The 16,390-nt window shown below is 37.1% G+C and overlaps 3 protein-coding genes across 3 annotated transcripts in view; 1 reads left to right on the top strand and 2 right to left on the bottom strand.

The window, feature by feature from the left end:
• yif1a (Yip1 interacting factor homolog A (S. cerevisiae)) overlaps positions 1–10,465 on the bottom strand; it is a 49,575-nt gene extending 39,110 nt beyond the window's left edge. The window contains exon 1 of the mRNA XM_008420799.3: positions 10,374–10,465. The gene's annotated coding sequence lies outside the window, so the exon portion shown is untranslated. The remainder of the gene's footprint in view (positions 1–10,373) is intronic.
• ccdc85b (coiled-coil domain containing 85B) overlaps positions 1–10,479 on the bottom strand; it is a 26,090-nt gene extending 15,611 nt beyond the window's left edge. Inside the window, exon 1 of the mRNA XM_008420802.3 lies at positions 10,374–10,479. The gene's annotated coding sequence lies outside the window, so the exon portion shown is untranslated. The remainder of the gene's footprint in view (positions 1–10,373) is intronic.
• The window catches only part of efemp2a (EGF-like fibulin extracellular matrix protein 2a), a 21,505-nt gene continuing 13,894 nt past the window's right edge, over positions 8,780–16,390 (top strand). The window contains exon 1 of the mRNA XM_008420808.3: positions 8,780–9,029. The gene's annotated coding sequence lies outside the window, so the exon portion shown is untranslated. The remainder of the gene's footprint in view (positions 9,030–16,390) is intronic.

The following is a 16,390-nucleotide window of genomic DNA, read 5'->3' as shown; positions in this document are numbered from 1 at the left end:
ATGTGTGTGGGATGTCTGTGTGTGGCCATGGGGGAGCAACCAGGAGGTCCAGTTTGGAGAGGGGGTGGCCGTAATGACAGCTGCTTTTTCTGCCACCAAACATAAACAAAGCACACAAAAGGGCTGAGGCTCTGAAAACCCAGAAATACTGGAGGTTCACATCAAAAACGTGGAATAAATGAGAAAACCTAGTTACAAAAATGCATTATTAATCCCAAAAGGAAATTCAATGTTGATTATGGCTGTGGGCAGGATTTACTGTAGCAGTCTGTATCACAGTGGTTCTGAAAAAGCCTCTGACTGAAGACACTGTTACTTAAGAGTCCCATGAAGGACGCTCACAGTTGTCAGTAATGTTATTTGTTTTAGGAGGAATCGATCTTTGCATCTTTATCAGCTACATTTCATTTAATCAGCAATCAGTAAAATTGTTGCATTCTCACCGATTAAGATTCTGTTTATGTTTTTCGGTCTTTAACTACTTCTGCAAACTTTTAACTGATTTTTCTAATTCATATATCAAAACATTTCGCTTCTGGAGATTTCTATTTTTCTCTAAATTTTACTATTGTACTTTTTGAATTATTTGCGCTTTTGTGCAAATTTCAGCCCCATTGAAATACATTGAAATTCTACAAAATTCCACAGAACTTCTGCTTTTTCACACTTCTGTCTCCTTCAACATAAAAACTCCATTCAACTTTTAAACAAGTCAAGACTGTAAACTATATTCAAATGTTTCGGCTTTTGATTATCTTGCAGTTTTTCCATGATTGCGGTTTCAGTTTTATGCAGATTTTTGATCGTTTTCAGGTTTATAATGTAATCCTATGGAGGAATTCTCCAACTGATGTTTTTTTAACTTCTCATGCTTGTTCATACATATTTAACTCTACAGACATAATTTATGCATTAAAACATAGCCACGGATGTCTACTTTAAGAAATTATGACAATCATTGCAACAGTTCCAGAAAGTTTTCTGTCAGACTCTTCTGGAGTACAGACATGTCACACCTTCGATTTCTTCAATGTGTTTCTGTTTCTATCTGCGTCAGCATTCTGCCCGTCGACCTGCTTTTACCGTCTACAAAGGTCTCCTGCAAACTTTAATCAAAATGTTCTGCTTCTTCTTCTGAATTATGCTATATCTTTTGCTAAATTTTACTATTGTACTTTTAAAAAAAATTCATGTATTATACAAACTTCTGCTTCTGCCGAATTATATATCTTTTGCTACATTTAGCGAAAGTAAAATATAGCAAATATTTTTGCTATATTTTGCAAAAAAGTTTGCTATATTTATTTTACAACTTTTTTAAAAGTAGTTTTTCTGGATTTTAAGTTTGTTTAACAGCCTTTAAAGTTCAACATATTTTAAAATCTGCCATTTTCTTCACTAACAACCAGAAATAAGCACAAGAGAGACAATCTGATTAGAGAACAGCCATTTATTTCCTAGTGACTGGATATTATTGCTGATTATTACAAACAGAAGCTTTACTTATTGAGAAATAAGATATTATCACAGATTAATTTAAATCCCCAAATAATTCAGCTGTAAATCAGAAAATTAATTAACTGAAAATTTAAATTTAAAGATTAAACTTGAACTTAGTCATTTTATGATGCTGGGAACATTTAGCCACAATAGACACACTTAGCAACCCAGGCATTTTGGTTAATTAATTGTGTCATCTATCCACTGCTTGTAAGCACAGACATCCAGGAAACCAGTTGGTTTTGTGAGTGCATACAGTGAATCTCCAACAAAGACAGCAATGCCATACAGCCTGTTCTTGAACACAAGTCCTCCACCAGAGTCACCCTGTCACAAACACAAAGCTTTTAGTTGTTTTGCTGCTGTGATTTATCTGATAAAATAGAAAATGTCTAAATTTTGTGCAAAAAATTGTTTAAAGACTGACGTACGTGAGATGGGTCCTTCTTAGAGCTTCCCACACTGTACCACTTCTGGTAACTGTACATAAAGTCCCCGACTTTTACCCGTGCCTTTTCCAGCTTCTCATGTTTAGCAATCTTTAACTCTGCACACTGAAGATCACCTGGACTTTGTGGGACTGCAGAGGAAAAGCAGCATTAACACAAAGTCTGTTTAAGTGTTGACACATTTTGCTCAGGATATCACCTTGTTATCTGTGGTTATTGTATAAAATGTATTTTTCACATTTGTATCAAAACTGTCACTATGTCCTCCTGGTTAATATGAGACAGATTATCTATGATAAGCTTGATCTCTTCCACTTCCTCCTTGTTGTTCTAGCTGTCTGCAGAAATGTGCCACGCCAGGTCAAAAACAACCAATCAGAGCCAAGAGGAGGGTCTTAGTGCTGTCAATCAAGCTCATGTACACCATGCTCACTTTGCATGCTTGTTCATATTTTTAGGCTAAGCTCACAGTTTTCTCAGAGCTTCCTATTTCAGCTTTAAGAAGTTTATCTCAGAGTTTTTGAGGATCGAAACGCCAACTGGCTTGCTAAGTGAAGCTTCAGCAGAGAGTCTAAAAACTGATTCGAATCATCTGAATCATTTTGAGGTAACAAAAGCAACGAGAAATGTGAACATTCATCTCACTTCTTTTGTTAAAAAAGCCAACTTGTGTTGGTCCGTGACCTGCAAACTGAACCTTGGTGCCGCTGAAACACAAGAAAAACTAAAAATGAGTCACATTAAGAGAAACGACCAACTCTGGGAGACCAGAGCTCAAACATTTTCCTCATCTGACAGATCAAGAACCAAGTTCTGAAATTTGAGAAGATAAAACGTACAATAGAGTATCTGGACAGTCGGGTAGTCTGATTGGTTGAATAGTTGTGATCTTTACTGGCAGCTTCAGGAGCATGATGCCATGTTGACGACCGTTACTGTCAATATAAACTTCACGTTGAGTGATTCCATACATCCGCTTTGGAGCACCTCCAGGATGAACTCCTACAAGTTCCTCATTAATCCTAGGCAAAAAAAAAAGACAATTATTAAAGAAACAATCAGTTATTGGTGAGTTTTCAGTCAAACTTTTTCTCACTCACCATCCTGATCTGAGTCCCAGCAGTGAGCTGCAGTCAGAACCCACTGATCACTGATCAGAGATCCTCCACAGAAATTGTCTCGTTTGAGTATATCTAAAGATCATCACATGATAGAGTCGCTCATCGTGTCTACAGTTCTGACCTCCAACGATCCTCTTCTGCAGAGATGCTGAGCTCACTGCAACACCTGGAGAAGAAAGTTTCTGTTTTTAGCTGAATAAATCCACAATGAGGGACCAAAATGACAGCTTTATAATGAACTAAATAAATACAGTAAATAAAACTCAGATCAACATAACTCATAGCATTCAGAGCCAGTGGACATGTCAGTGTCTCAGTGTGTCCAGTGTGTCCGACTCACCCAGCCCCAGCAGCAGCTGAACCTTCAGCAGAACCATATCTGGTCCAGCTTCCATGTGAATGTCTGCAGGCCTACAGCAGCTTTTAAACTCTGTTCACAACTTCCTGCTGGACAGGAAGCCACCAATCACAGGACAGACACCGATCCGTCCAATCACAGGACGGACACTGAACTCTGCCAGGTTGGCTGGGCCGCCCCTGACATCTGATCCACGGTTCTCCAGATATAAAAACTGGTTTAATATCTGGCTGCTCAGTCAGTCAGTTTCAGTTCAAACGTTTTCATGACAAAGTACAAAGCAAAGTGAGCCGAGGATTTGTAGGATTCCTTTAAATTTGACCGATTAGAAGGATAAAACATGGCAGAGTTACCAGTATCTCAAAATTATTGTCTTTAAGAATCATGAAAATATTTAACAAGCTCAACTTGACAAAACCTGAGACTGATTCACCTTCACTGAAGCACCTGCTGCCAGATTTCCAGTGAACAGCTTTTTGGTGAATGCATTGCTAAAACTCAGTAAGATCCCAGTACTCCAGTAGACTTTGTTCTTGGATAAAGCCATGAGCTAGTGGCAGACTGCTACAGCCTGTAGTGGTAAGACAGCAGACTTATTTTATATGACTGTTTCAGGTCAGTCAGCTGAAGTTCTCATTCAGGCCAGAAGTCTACATTTAAACAGGACCTTCCTCGTCAAAGTTTTGCATGAGCTGATATTACTGACATTAAATCAGTTGCTATTAGGGTCCTGTAAGTTCAGTGGATCAGATAGTTACAGTTTTATGCATTGAATTTTATATTAAAATAATCTTGACCATGTTGTGCTAGTCCTTGGCCTACTGCATGAATGCGACTTAAACATAGGATGTATGCAAAGCCTTTTACTTGTTTTGCTGTCTGCAGCCTTACAGCAGGATTCATTACAATGTCCCACATGAATGAAATCATTTAAACATTTTGTTTTAAAAATATTTCAGATATGTCCTGAACTTCCACATTTTGTCTCACAGGCAGGATCTTGACTTCACAAACTTCTGCACATCTGAGACTCCAGAGAAACACCTCCCTGCTGGTGCCTCAGACCACACATTTTATATATATATAACCTATTTCATGCATACCAGAGAGCAGACAGCAAACTAAAAGACATTTTCGTGTGAATATATGTGGGTTTTCATTTTGTAAATGCACACAGACCACTAAAGTGAACACTGGTGCATCATTCAATACACTGCTAACTACTGGCCATCCACTGCAAGTGCAAGAAAATATAGTTAAATCCAACATGGCAGACAGATGAAAAAGAATGCTCAGGAATCTCCAGTCCCTCCTTCTACTGTAAAAACTCTTGCAGGTAAACAAAAAATATTGTGACATGAAGCAACCCCGAAAGACTAACATGACCTATGACTTTGAATTAGGAGAAATTACAAATGATCACCTGTCCACTAAGTGGACGTCATGCATCAGTGGCGATATTTTGACAGGTATTTATTGATATCATTACTCCGAAAATAAATCTACAATATGCACCATTTCCGGCAAATATTTTGGCTGTAAATGCTGCATGTTTTCATGACCCGGCCCCAGTACTCAGGCTGAACCCTACGCCCTATGAAGTGTGGACTCAGTTGAAGGTTACAAGTGTTCAAAAATGTGAGAATTGGGACGGAACGCCCCATGTCGTAACGTCGGCATCCAAAATGGTGGGACTGGTGACTGCTTAGGCATTTGTGCGGCTAAAATGTACAAGTACAACAAAAAAATTATTTTAAATGTACAGTAAGGTTATTTTTGCTTTCCAAAGTCATTGCTGGAGATATTTGACTGTTCAAATTTGTTTTATGACTTGTTGAAGACAGAGCAAAATTCGATGTAATCACACACATTCAGTAGAGTGAGACGAAAACTATTTCAAAACTTTACTTTTGAGAACAATTTTTTTTTTCTTACGTTTTTGCAAGACACAGCTTGCTCTGTGAACATTGCCATATTTCCAAATTGGCAGAAAATACACATTAAAATTTACAAATGTTTAATTTAACAGTCTGCAATTTGATTACTACTTAGAAACGTGATCACATATTCAGCTGTTACTCGAGAACAAAACATCTCTTATGTGGCTAAAATTTTATTTGGTATAAATTGAAGCTAATGTGCCAACAACAAATCACATCCGTTAATGAGTAAAGATAAAACAAGAAAACACCAGAAAAAACACCAGATTCTTTGTCTGGGTTTGTATTAAAATCTCCTGGTGTCGCATCTTCTTCTTCTGAGCTATGCTATATCTATTGCTAAATTTTACTATTTAGCATAAGATTTCTGCCATGTATGACTGTAGCTTTCTTATGCTCTTTCTTGCATATTCTGCAGCAATCATTCTGCACATTTGCATTCTCACAGCTGTTTCGCTAGGAACAGCAATTTTTCTAGTTTAATTTAGGTGGAAAGATGTCAACATTTAAAATTTGTCCACTTTCATTTTATTAAAACATCAGATTTTCAACTGCAATAGGAATACAGTTGAAACTCAACATCTAAGTATGCCAAAAAAAGACAGAAATGTTTTTTTTCCTCACTGTTTTAAGTTAAATCAGACCAAACTTCTTGCTTTAAGTCAGTTAGAATTACCAAATTATTTCTATTTGCTAGACACCACAATAATGACAGAATATGTCAGGTATTTGTTTATTCATGCCTTCATAGTCAAGACGTTTACACACAGAATGATTACGGTCTCTTTAAGCAATGAGGGAACGCCCAGATGATGATGTCATGGCTGTGGAAGCTTCTGATTGGTTAACAGGCACATCTGAGTTAATTGGAAGCAGATTCTTTATCATTTTGAAAACAGAAATAATTTGGGTAATTCTGAACTAAACCGGGAGAGATTTGGTCCGATTCAACTTCAGACATCATACAATAATAATAATAATAAAACTTTGTTTAAAAAAAGAATGTAATGTACAGCTCAAACATAAATGTCACCATCTGATGCATTGTACCAGATTATAGCATAAGGTAATTCAAGTAAAAAAATTAATATACAATAAAATATAAATAAAACAGAAAATATAACACCACACAAACACTCATACAGCTAATTATATCTGAGAAGTTTTTCAAGTAGACTTCTGTTACTTGAATAAACTAATTTGTATGGGTTGTCGTGGAAATATTTGAAAGTTTAAAGGATACAACTAGTTTCATATGGAACTGGAGTTAAATTTAATCAATTACTTTTTAAAATAACCCACTAATTTCTCCATTTAAAAGCTCTTTTCCTTCTGCTGTTTCATTGTTTGACCCCAAGTTGACTCATAAGAACTACCTTTGGTTAGGCAACATCCCGATTAGTTTGCATCATATATTAAAACTCATTTTGCAACGCAAAAAAATCCTTCAGTCATGTGCAAACAAGAAAGGAGCGTGATTATAGTTTCCTGCATTTTCTTTCAGGAAGAAACGAACAAGTTTTCCCCGGTAGTTCTTTGGAAAGTGGCTTGATTTTTTTCCTGGTCCACATTCCATTAACTTCTTTCTCCCACTGCTATAAATATCCCCTCATGTCAGATTGGACGACAGCGAGGGCTTAAAGTTGGAAAAAAGGAAAAGCTGGTGAGCACAGATAGATGGGGGGTAAGTGGGAGAAGGGTGGGGGAGCCTGGGGCTTTTGCGGGGGTTTGGTTTAAATGAAACCAGGTGTGTTGTGGGACTAGGAAAGCGGAGAGGAGGGGGCGCGTGTGTGTGTGTGAATCTGTGTGATTTGGACAGATTTGGAATTTCGGTATTTGGGCCGCAGACCAGGAATTTCACCCTGGGGGCAGTGTTGCCAGATTGGGGCAGGTTTCCGCCCAATTGGGCTTCTTTTTAACACGTTGAGCTGGAAAAAATAAATAAGAATAGCTTTGCTGTTGTTAAAATTTCATGGGACTACGGATGGAAATTAGCACTTAGCTACTTGTAACCCTTCTTTCCAGTGGGTTGACTTCACAACACACTCAGTTTCTCTGTATTTATTCAAACAAGAAAAAATAAAGCTGGTGGTCAGCGTCCAGCTTCTGCCCTAACGGCAACAGGAAAAGAAAGATGGACGAGCTGTCAGATACTGGTTGCTATGGTAACCACCAACCGTCAAGAGCAGCACAGCTTAAACTTGTACATCAATAAATGTCAGGAGAAATAACTTTTTGACTAAATAAAATTAATTTGAAGAATATATAAAACAATTTTCACCAACTTTACATCTTTAATAATGCACAATATTGTATGTTAATATGCGCCATCCCGTTGAAATAAATCAATTCAATTTACGTTTAGTTGATTTTTACTGAAAATGTTTTCAAAATAGTTGTTTCTAAATAGAAAATCACAAAACGTTTAATAAAACAGCGTTTTATTTTACTGATTTATTTTGAAATGTCAAGAATCTGTGGAATGTGACATCATCAACGGTTAACAGCCATTGGTTAATAAAGAGCAACAACTTCATAAATTAATAGGACAAAAAAAGCACAACACAAGTCTCGTGTTCAAAAAGTCGAGTCGTTTGCAAAACCCAAAACACTGTGAATTTTTACCCTAATTAGGTTTTGGATGTCCAAAGTGCGGCCCGGGAGCCATTTGTGGCCCTCAAAGTGATTTTGCATGGCCCTCGGCAACAATATAAAAATGTTACAAACTTATTCCAGCTCAAGGTTGGAGGTTGATGCATTTAAACAAATCTTACAGGGAAATTTTCACTGCTTTTCAAAAGAAAAAAAAGCCTCCTAAAATATGTAAAGTACAACGCGAAGCATTTAATTAATTTCACAGTAAATCAGTGATTTACTCGAGAGCAGACTTTGACAGACCGTTTTACTAAACTCCACTAAGTAAAATAAAGGTTTTTAAAGAATAAATGACCCACATACTGCTCTTGTTACTGAAAATAAAAACACAAAATCCAAAGATAATACAAAAGCCATCCCAATTTAATACATTGTTTGTATTTTTTATTTAAACATGGTAATGATGCTGGATTTTATGTTTCAGATCTACAATAATTTACAGCTGCCTTTTCTATGGAAATCAGATTTCTTTGTTTTATCAAAATATTTTTGGGTACACTGCTAACCTCTGAGTCAGAGCAGAAATTACTCAAGTCAAAGTAAAAAGTACAGAGCAGTAAAAATACTCCTGAAAGTATATTCTTTTCTAAAAGTTACTAAAGTAAAAGTAACTCCCCAACTCTTCACGTTGAGATTTGGGAGGGATTTTTCTTTCTTTTTTGGGGGGAGTTGGGCGGGTTTTACGTTGTGTTTGGGCTGGAAACTGTCAGTCAGATCTGGCAACCCCGCCTGGGGGGTCAGGGAGGGGTGGAGGGTGGCAGCGCAGGGGGCCAGCGGGGGGGTAAGAATGGGCCGTCCTACCCCGTCTCTCCCTCCTCCTCTCCCTCCCTCGGCATGTGTTCATCTGCTCCAGCTGTCGGGCTCCCCGCTCACTCTCTCAGGGTCACACAGGCAGCGGTGGAAGGGATCACCAGTGAATGCCAGCTCATCCGGGACGATCGCAGCCAGCGGACGGACACACCGGTCAGCGGGAGGCGAAACGAGACCCACTGGGGAAGATTCACCCGTGAGTTTTCCTCCATTTCACTGATTCCTTCCTCACTGAAAAGGTTGATGGTCGTCATCCTTTAGCAAGACGTAGCACACTTGAAGTTCATTTCGAGTTGAGCCAACATACTTGTGTTGGTTTACAGGTATACTTCAAGTATACTTTACTAAAATATACATTGAAGTGTACAAGAAGTACACTCAACTATTTTTAGTAAACATATCAAACTCAAGGTCCGGGGGCCAAATTTGGCACGCCAAAATGTTTAATGTGGTCCTCCACTCTAAAGAGACGCAAATAGAGCCAGTAAGAAAATAGTTGTGTGCCTAAATATTTTATTAGTCAAATAAAAAACTTTTTTGTCTGTATTCTGTCAAATTACATTCATGTGAAAAAAGTTCAATGCTATTTAACTTTTAAGAAGTTCTAATTGAATGCAGAGACAGCAATTTATTCATATTTTATCAGTTTAATATGAGTATATTTTGCCACTACTGGCTCTTCATGTTACTGATGTGGCCAAATTTAAAAGCTCTGGCCTCTGTTTCAGTTTAATGAAGTATACTCTTCTCTTTACGCCCATTGTAATATAGAGCTGTATACTTATAATACATATTTTAGTGTACTTTAAGTACATTAAAACCATTTTGTGTTTAAGTTCACAAATCAATGTACAGAGAACTTTCATATAAGGGTACCTTAAGTACTTTGTGGCAGAAATAAGCAATAAGTAGCCTACACCAAAGTACAAGCATATGCATTAAAGGGGCCCCAATATGAAAATTCACATTTTGTCCATTTTTTATACTTCCATTTGGCTCTCAACTCCTCCTAAAAACAGCACATGCTTAAAAACCCCACCCTGGCAATTAGTTAATGTTTTCTGGTGTCTGAAAAATAAGACATTTCAAAAGCTTATCAACCCAAACAGAGCTCCAGCACATTTGGTCAGCTGGTTTTACCTCTGAATTCGCTGTACAATGGCTGCTGAAAAAGACAAGTGTTTTGTTGTTGACTTACTATCCAGAAACCAATTGCTGCAATCTTGTTGGTTGTCCTGGAGACTCTACTTCTGCTTTTCGAAGATGTACGGTTGTATAATCGTGCATCTGTTTGCAGCCATTTTTAGAGTTGAGTTAGGGTGTTAATGGTGACTAAAATCTCATCATCTTAGAATGATTTTGTGAAAAAGATGTAAGGAACAATGAGGTATAATAGGTTGAAGTCTTAGTATTAATGTACTTAGTCTTAGATTTTTCTTCAAGTATAAGTCACTATGCTGTTACTAAGTATATTGAAAATATTTCAGGACTTATGAAGTTTGAGTGCTTTTCAGGAAGAAACAACAGAGGTGAGATGTACCTCTATCCCAGCTGTCTGGTCCAGGCCATAAAACGTCACAGCTGCCCGACTGCCCTGCTGTCTGCTCCGCTCCTCCTGCTGCACTTGGCTGCTCACTGGAGCCAAGATAACGTGGCTGTGTAGTTTACTTCTTGGCTCAGATCCTAGCAAGTGGGTTAGACAGGCAGTGAGTCACATCATGGGGCATGTTTTACACTGCTGTTTATTGCAAAATCCTCCAAGTCTGCCATAATCGCATCATGAACACTGGAGATGTTTGAGGAGAAAATTAACTTCTGGGAGATAAACAGGTGCCAACACAGCTCTAAACTCTGACAAAGCACGTTTCTATGAATTAGGTGGGATTATAGAGGCGGATTATTCCTGCAAACATCAAAAATCAGCAGTGATCAGCACATGTCACTGTGTCATCTTGTTAGCACAGAGGATTGGATTGAATTGGATTTTTGCTTCTATGTACTCTGTTATTTAAAAGCGAAGTTTGCAGTTTTCCTTCAAGGCAGCTCTTCTGAAACTTCTGAAAGTTTTTCTGCAGACCTTGGCTGCTTTTATCCTTATTTACACGTTGAGAGACCAGCCACTTTCAAAGAAATGTTTGGACTGTAAAAATATAAGATCTTACTAAGGATCTATTGCTTAGTTTCTAGAGCATATATCTTAGTGCACTTGAAATAGGACAAGTAACTTTTCAGCAAGCTATAGGAGCTTGTTTTATGTAAATAATTCTTTAAGATTTGATTTAAAAGTACTATTTTCACTGGCAGATTATTTTACTAATAGGACAATGTTTTGTAAATGAATGAATCTGCCAGTGAAAGTAATGCTTTTTTTTGTCAATATATCAACATTAATGACTAACATGAAGCTGTTGTCTTGCTAAAACATTACTTATTAGTTAGCTTTGTCTTACTTCAAGTGTGCCAAGATACTTGCATTAAAAACTGGACCAAAAGTACTAAGATTTTGTGCTTTTGTTTTGCTTAAGCAAAGCGCAGGAGTTCCGCTTGGGTTGCTAGGTAACAGGCCTGGGCTTGGCTGGGGTTGCTAGGCAACAACACAGTACCAGTTGAATATAATTTAAAAGATACTTGGTAAGATTTTGTGTTCATTCAGAGGTTGATATTTTCAACTTAAATGTGACTTATCTTGTCGAATTGAAATCTTTTAGGTGTTTGCAGAAGTATCTTTTATTTTTCTAACAACTTTTTTCAGTATAGCAAATCTTAATTCCAACATTTATTCCCTCTAGCTTATCTGAAGCCTCGGCTACAGATGAAAAAACAACTCCCACGCATGATGCTGCCAACACCATGCTTCATTGTGTGTATGGTGCACTTCAGTTTTATTTGCCACATGTTTTCAGGAATCTCCAGATGTCTTTTGGGAAACTATCTAGGCCTTGGCCTTTTGAAATCATGTTCAGGTCTTGGAAATTGCGCCATATTTTCTTCATCAGAACTGTGTCTCATGAGTTATGAAATGCCTGATCCCTCTACTACTTTGGAAGCTCTCAGTAGATCTCAACTTTTACTAGGAAATGTAACTTGACCCACTGAGCGTTATTTTTGGGGACTTTAAATGATGGCGGGCGTTTTCCATCTCCTATTTAAGACAAGTTTGAATGTGGCGGTTCATTCAGAGCAACATCCTCAGATCTAGATCTTTTTCTATTTTAAAATATTTCAGATTGATTTTTTTTTTTTTTTACTTTGTGCACATTTTAGGTTACATTGAAGGCGGGAAGTTTTTTACATTGCCAAAATCTGACATTTTATCACAGGTAAAATGTTGTTTTAGTCGTATATAAAAAATATATTTGTCTGACAGCTGCAGGTGACAGATAATTTATTTTGTTTACGTAATAATCTCCCAAACTCAAAATAAAAACATAGCAAACAGCAAAGAACCAGTTATCTCCAAAACCCCACATCCACTGGAATGAACATGAAAAAAATAGTGATTTTGTCATTTCAATGATTCTTGTTACTGAATAGTTTCTTTTTGACCAATGATGACAATGAAGTTATAAATCTTGACTTGAGATATGACTGGGCTTCAGGTATCAGACAAGACAAACATTGCTCTGAAACAAGGAGTAATTTAAGTTCATGGTAACCAGTAAAATTACTCTTATAATTCTTAATATTTTGAAGCTGCATTGAAAAATATTTTCATTATTAAATTGTGGGATTTTTTCAAAGTTGAATGTCCTTCCCAATGGACTTGAGTTGGGAAATATTAGCTAATGCTTAATTAACTAGTGTTACCATGCAAATTAAATAGTATATTGAAGTATTTTATAGATTTTTTTTTTGTGGTTTCATAATTATCCGTTTTTTTATGTGTTAACTCTCAGACTTTCTTGAAATTATTTTAAATACACCCCCCCCCTATATTTCAATGCTGAAGTGGAGTAAAATTAAAATAAATGTTCTGTAGACAAAAATCATGTCTGAAGGGATTAATTCAATTTATTAAAAATAAGATTAGACCAATCAGTTGAAACTTGACCTTTGGTGGATCATTTCCCCCCTTTTTGTAAAGACATACTATTTATCTTCTGGATAATTTTTCGTGGTTGACTCTTCTTCTATCCTCCGTATAGAGAATTTCTGCTATATATTTGATTGCTTAGTTACAAAAAATGGGTAGAAAAAGCCTCCAAATTCCCAAAAAACAAAACTGATTAAACTTTACCTTTAATAACATAAAGTTATCCAATTTTTAAAGTGCAATCAGTAATACTTTTATAACAAATTTATATCAGTAATGATTTCTTGGTTAATGTCAAGTTGTCAAAACAAAGACATTTTAAATAATGTCAACTTTGTATTAAAAGTGTCATGATTTACCAAATGACACTTTATGACAGTCATAAATATTCATGAAGGCTTATTCATGTTCATGACAGGTGTTATGTCATGTTTATGACAGTGTCATGTCAGTCTTATTCATCCCCCTTCAAATAGTGTTACCAAATTTTTAACTGTTGTCACATCATTTAAATGGAATATGCTAGACCGTATGAATAGAAGAAAAATGCCCATGAATTAAAACTCGTTTCTGTATTGAATCATAGCCCTAAAAATCAACATTGAATCACTAGACATTGAAATATTCTCACTGCTAATATTCATAAATTATCTTGCTATCTTAGTGCTCTTGGGGGCCCCCTGGTGGTGTGGGGTCCCTAAGCAGCCGCCTAACTTTCTCGGCTATGTTCACACTGTCAGCCTAAATGTTCAATTCCAATTTGTTTTGGTGAAATCTGAATGTTTCGGCGTGGTCGTTCATACTTCCAAATACATGGACTTGTATATGATCTCCAGTATGAACTGAAAACGACCTGAAAGTGTCCCACATGTGCAGCAGAGGGCGCGATAACATCACACATAGAGAGCGTGCTCAGTGCTTTTGCCAACCGCCATTAAAAAGAAGAAGAGTCCAGTGTTTGCGGAAGTAAAGGTGGATGCTACTGGTGGAGCATATCTTACGATTTTAAAGGCCAGCACTTGAACAACTTAATCCTCATTATCGTCCGCCATGGTTGCCATTTTTCTCCCCGCTTGAGTGTAGCAGAACGCAAAATATTGACGTTTGTTGCATAGCAAAATCCAAAATAGTGACATTTGTTGCGTATCGACGATGTTCAGGTCAGATGAACGCGGCCTGAAAAGATCAGATACCTGTTGGATATCCAAGTGGCCTGGGTCGCATTTGAAAAAAAAATCTGATCTGTGTTGTTCAGACTGTCAAGAAAAAAATCTGATACGAGTCACTTCAGGCTAAAGTGAAAGTAGCCTCTGAGCCGGTGTTCTGGTACGGTATTTTAAATGATCTGCAGCTAATCAATAATCGGGTGATTGTCTCAGCTCGTAAACCCCCGTTTCTCACCGCCAGACGTTGAACTCCCGGGTCACAGCCACATCCTCTAACCTCCTCCTCCTCCACATCCTGCCGGGAGGTGACGCGTTAGCGGGTCGGCGGCTGGAGGTTTTGGCTCCAGCTGTCCTTTTGTGTTTTTGGACCATGGGGGGTTTCCCGGAACCTGATACTCTGGGAACCCGCAGCAGAGGCTGTGGGGCATCCCAGCTCAGAACCAGTGCCCGGAGTGAGTGGACCTCATGATGGTCAGTTTGTTTTCAACTGGTTTGGCTTTTACATTCTTGGTGGTTCTACGTCGTAGAAACTAAAAATAAAAAGGTCTTATTGTGTGGTTTGTGCGCTGATTTACCGTCTGCTCTTTAATGGTGTTATCGTGATTCTGCTTTGGAGTGGCCTCTGCCGTCATCGGGAGAGTATTTGAGGCGGTTGGCGTCATTCTGTTTGTCTGAACCTTCAATCCAACAATAAGCTGCTTCTTGCTAACGTGGCCACTGGAATCCACATCCCGAGCGTGACTCCACGCACGGAGAAAGGCAGTGATTATAACTTTCCTGTCATGCACTTTAGTTGGAGCTCACTCTCTTTGTAAACAGCACTAGAGGGTTTTTTTTTTTTAATATACCTCCTTCGTCTGCCAAGCAGTTGGAAGGGTTGATTTGTTTATTTTTAGATTCTGCTTAAACTCAAAGCTTCTGTTCAGGAACATTTAACTGAGGGAAGGTTGTGAAACTCGGGCCATCAGGATATTAAACTAACATGATACAATACAAACTCACCTGCAATTTATAAGACACTGAACCCAGCAGAGTAGTAATGGAAGAAACACAGAATAATCTTTTACAGATGAGTCTTACATTTAAGTTTAAGCTACATTTGTGGTTCTCTGAACCGTTATTTTCAGAAAAGTATTCACAGCACTCAGATGTTCTTCCATTTTGTTGAGTTACAACCACAAACTACATGGTGCAATATGCAATAGACCAAAACAAACTAATGCATTACTGTGGAGTGGAAGGGAAAATATGGAGGGCATTTGCATTTATCATGTATAGAAGAGGATTAGAACGACTGGAAAACAAAGCAATCTGAGTTTAACATCAGATTTACAATTTTTCTCATTTCAAATTCAGGACTGACAAAATTTAATTTTCTTGAGATTGGAATCAGAATTCCTTTTTTCTGATTAAAGTCAAAAGTTTGACTTTTTTCCGCAGAATGTTTCACTTTTCTTAAATTTTTCTTACTCTCTTAATTCTGAGTTTTTCTGAGTTTAAAGAAAAAGTGTTTACTTTTTTCTGAGAAATCTGGCTTCTACTCACTTTTTTCTCCATTATTTGGACTTTTTTTCCTCAGAATTCGGATATTTTCTTTATAATAAAATTATTTAGATTTTTCTTTGCTTAGATTAAGTTCAAAATTTTACTTTTTTTCCTCAGAATTTTTACTTTTCCTAACATATTTTGACTTTGTCTCAGAATTCTAACTTAATCTTGAGATTTATTCAAACTATATGGAAAGTGTCCAGTCATCAGTAATTGAGGTTTCTCAATTGGATTTAGGTCTGGGTTTGGACTAGGCCATTTTATGAGTAAATATTTCAATATGCTTTGATTCAAACTTTACCTTGTAGCTCCAGCTCTATGTTTTAGTTTCATTTTGCCTCTATATGTTTAGCTTCAGCTATCTTCCCATCAAGTATAACTTGCAAGATTCTGTCACTACCTTAACAGAACATCTGTTTTTATACGGAGGTAAAATTTCAGTTTACTAAAACTGAAAGCAACCGGCTGGACTGGATTTTATTTCAGGGTTTCTGAATAAAGAGGCGTGAAAACAAATGCAACACACTTTTCAGATTTTCAACATATCTGTATAAAATATATATACATTTAGAAAAAAAGCCTAAATCATGACTTTGTTATAAAGATTAAAAAAAAATCTGAATTCTGAGAATAAAAATCATAATAAGTGAGGAAAAGTGTGTGGGTGTGGGAGGGATCTGAATTCTGACTATCCTCAAGAAAAATTCTGAATTCTGAGAAAAAAGTCAAAATTTTGACTTTAATCTCAAGGAAAATTGAAAATTCTGAGAAAAAAAGGTCAGAATGTTGACTCTAATCAGAAAAAAGTGA

This window comes from Poecilia reticulata, chromosome 10, assembly GCF_904066995.2.
Source record: "Poecilia reticulata chromosome 10, P_reticulata-male-v2, whole genome shotgun sequence".
NCBI classification, from domain to species: Eukaryota; Metazoa; Chordata; class Actinopteri; order Cyprinodontiformes; family Poeciliidae; genus Poecilia; species Poecilia reticulata.
The sequence above is the reverse complement of the archived record's forward strand: the minus strand, read 5'-3'. Positions and strand labels throughout refer to the sequence as shown.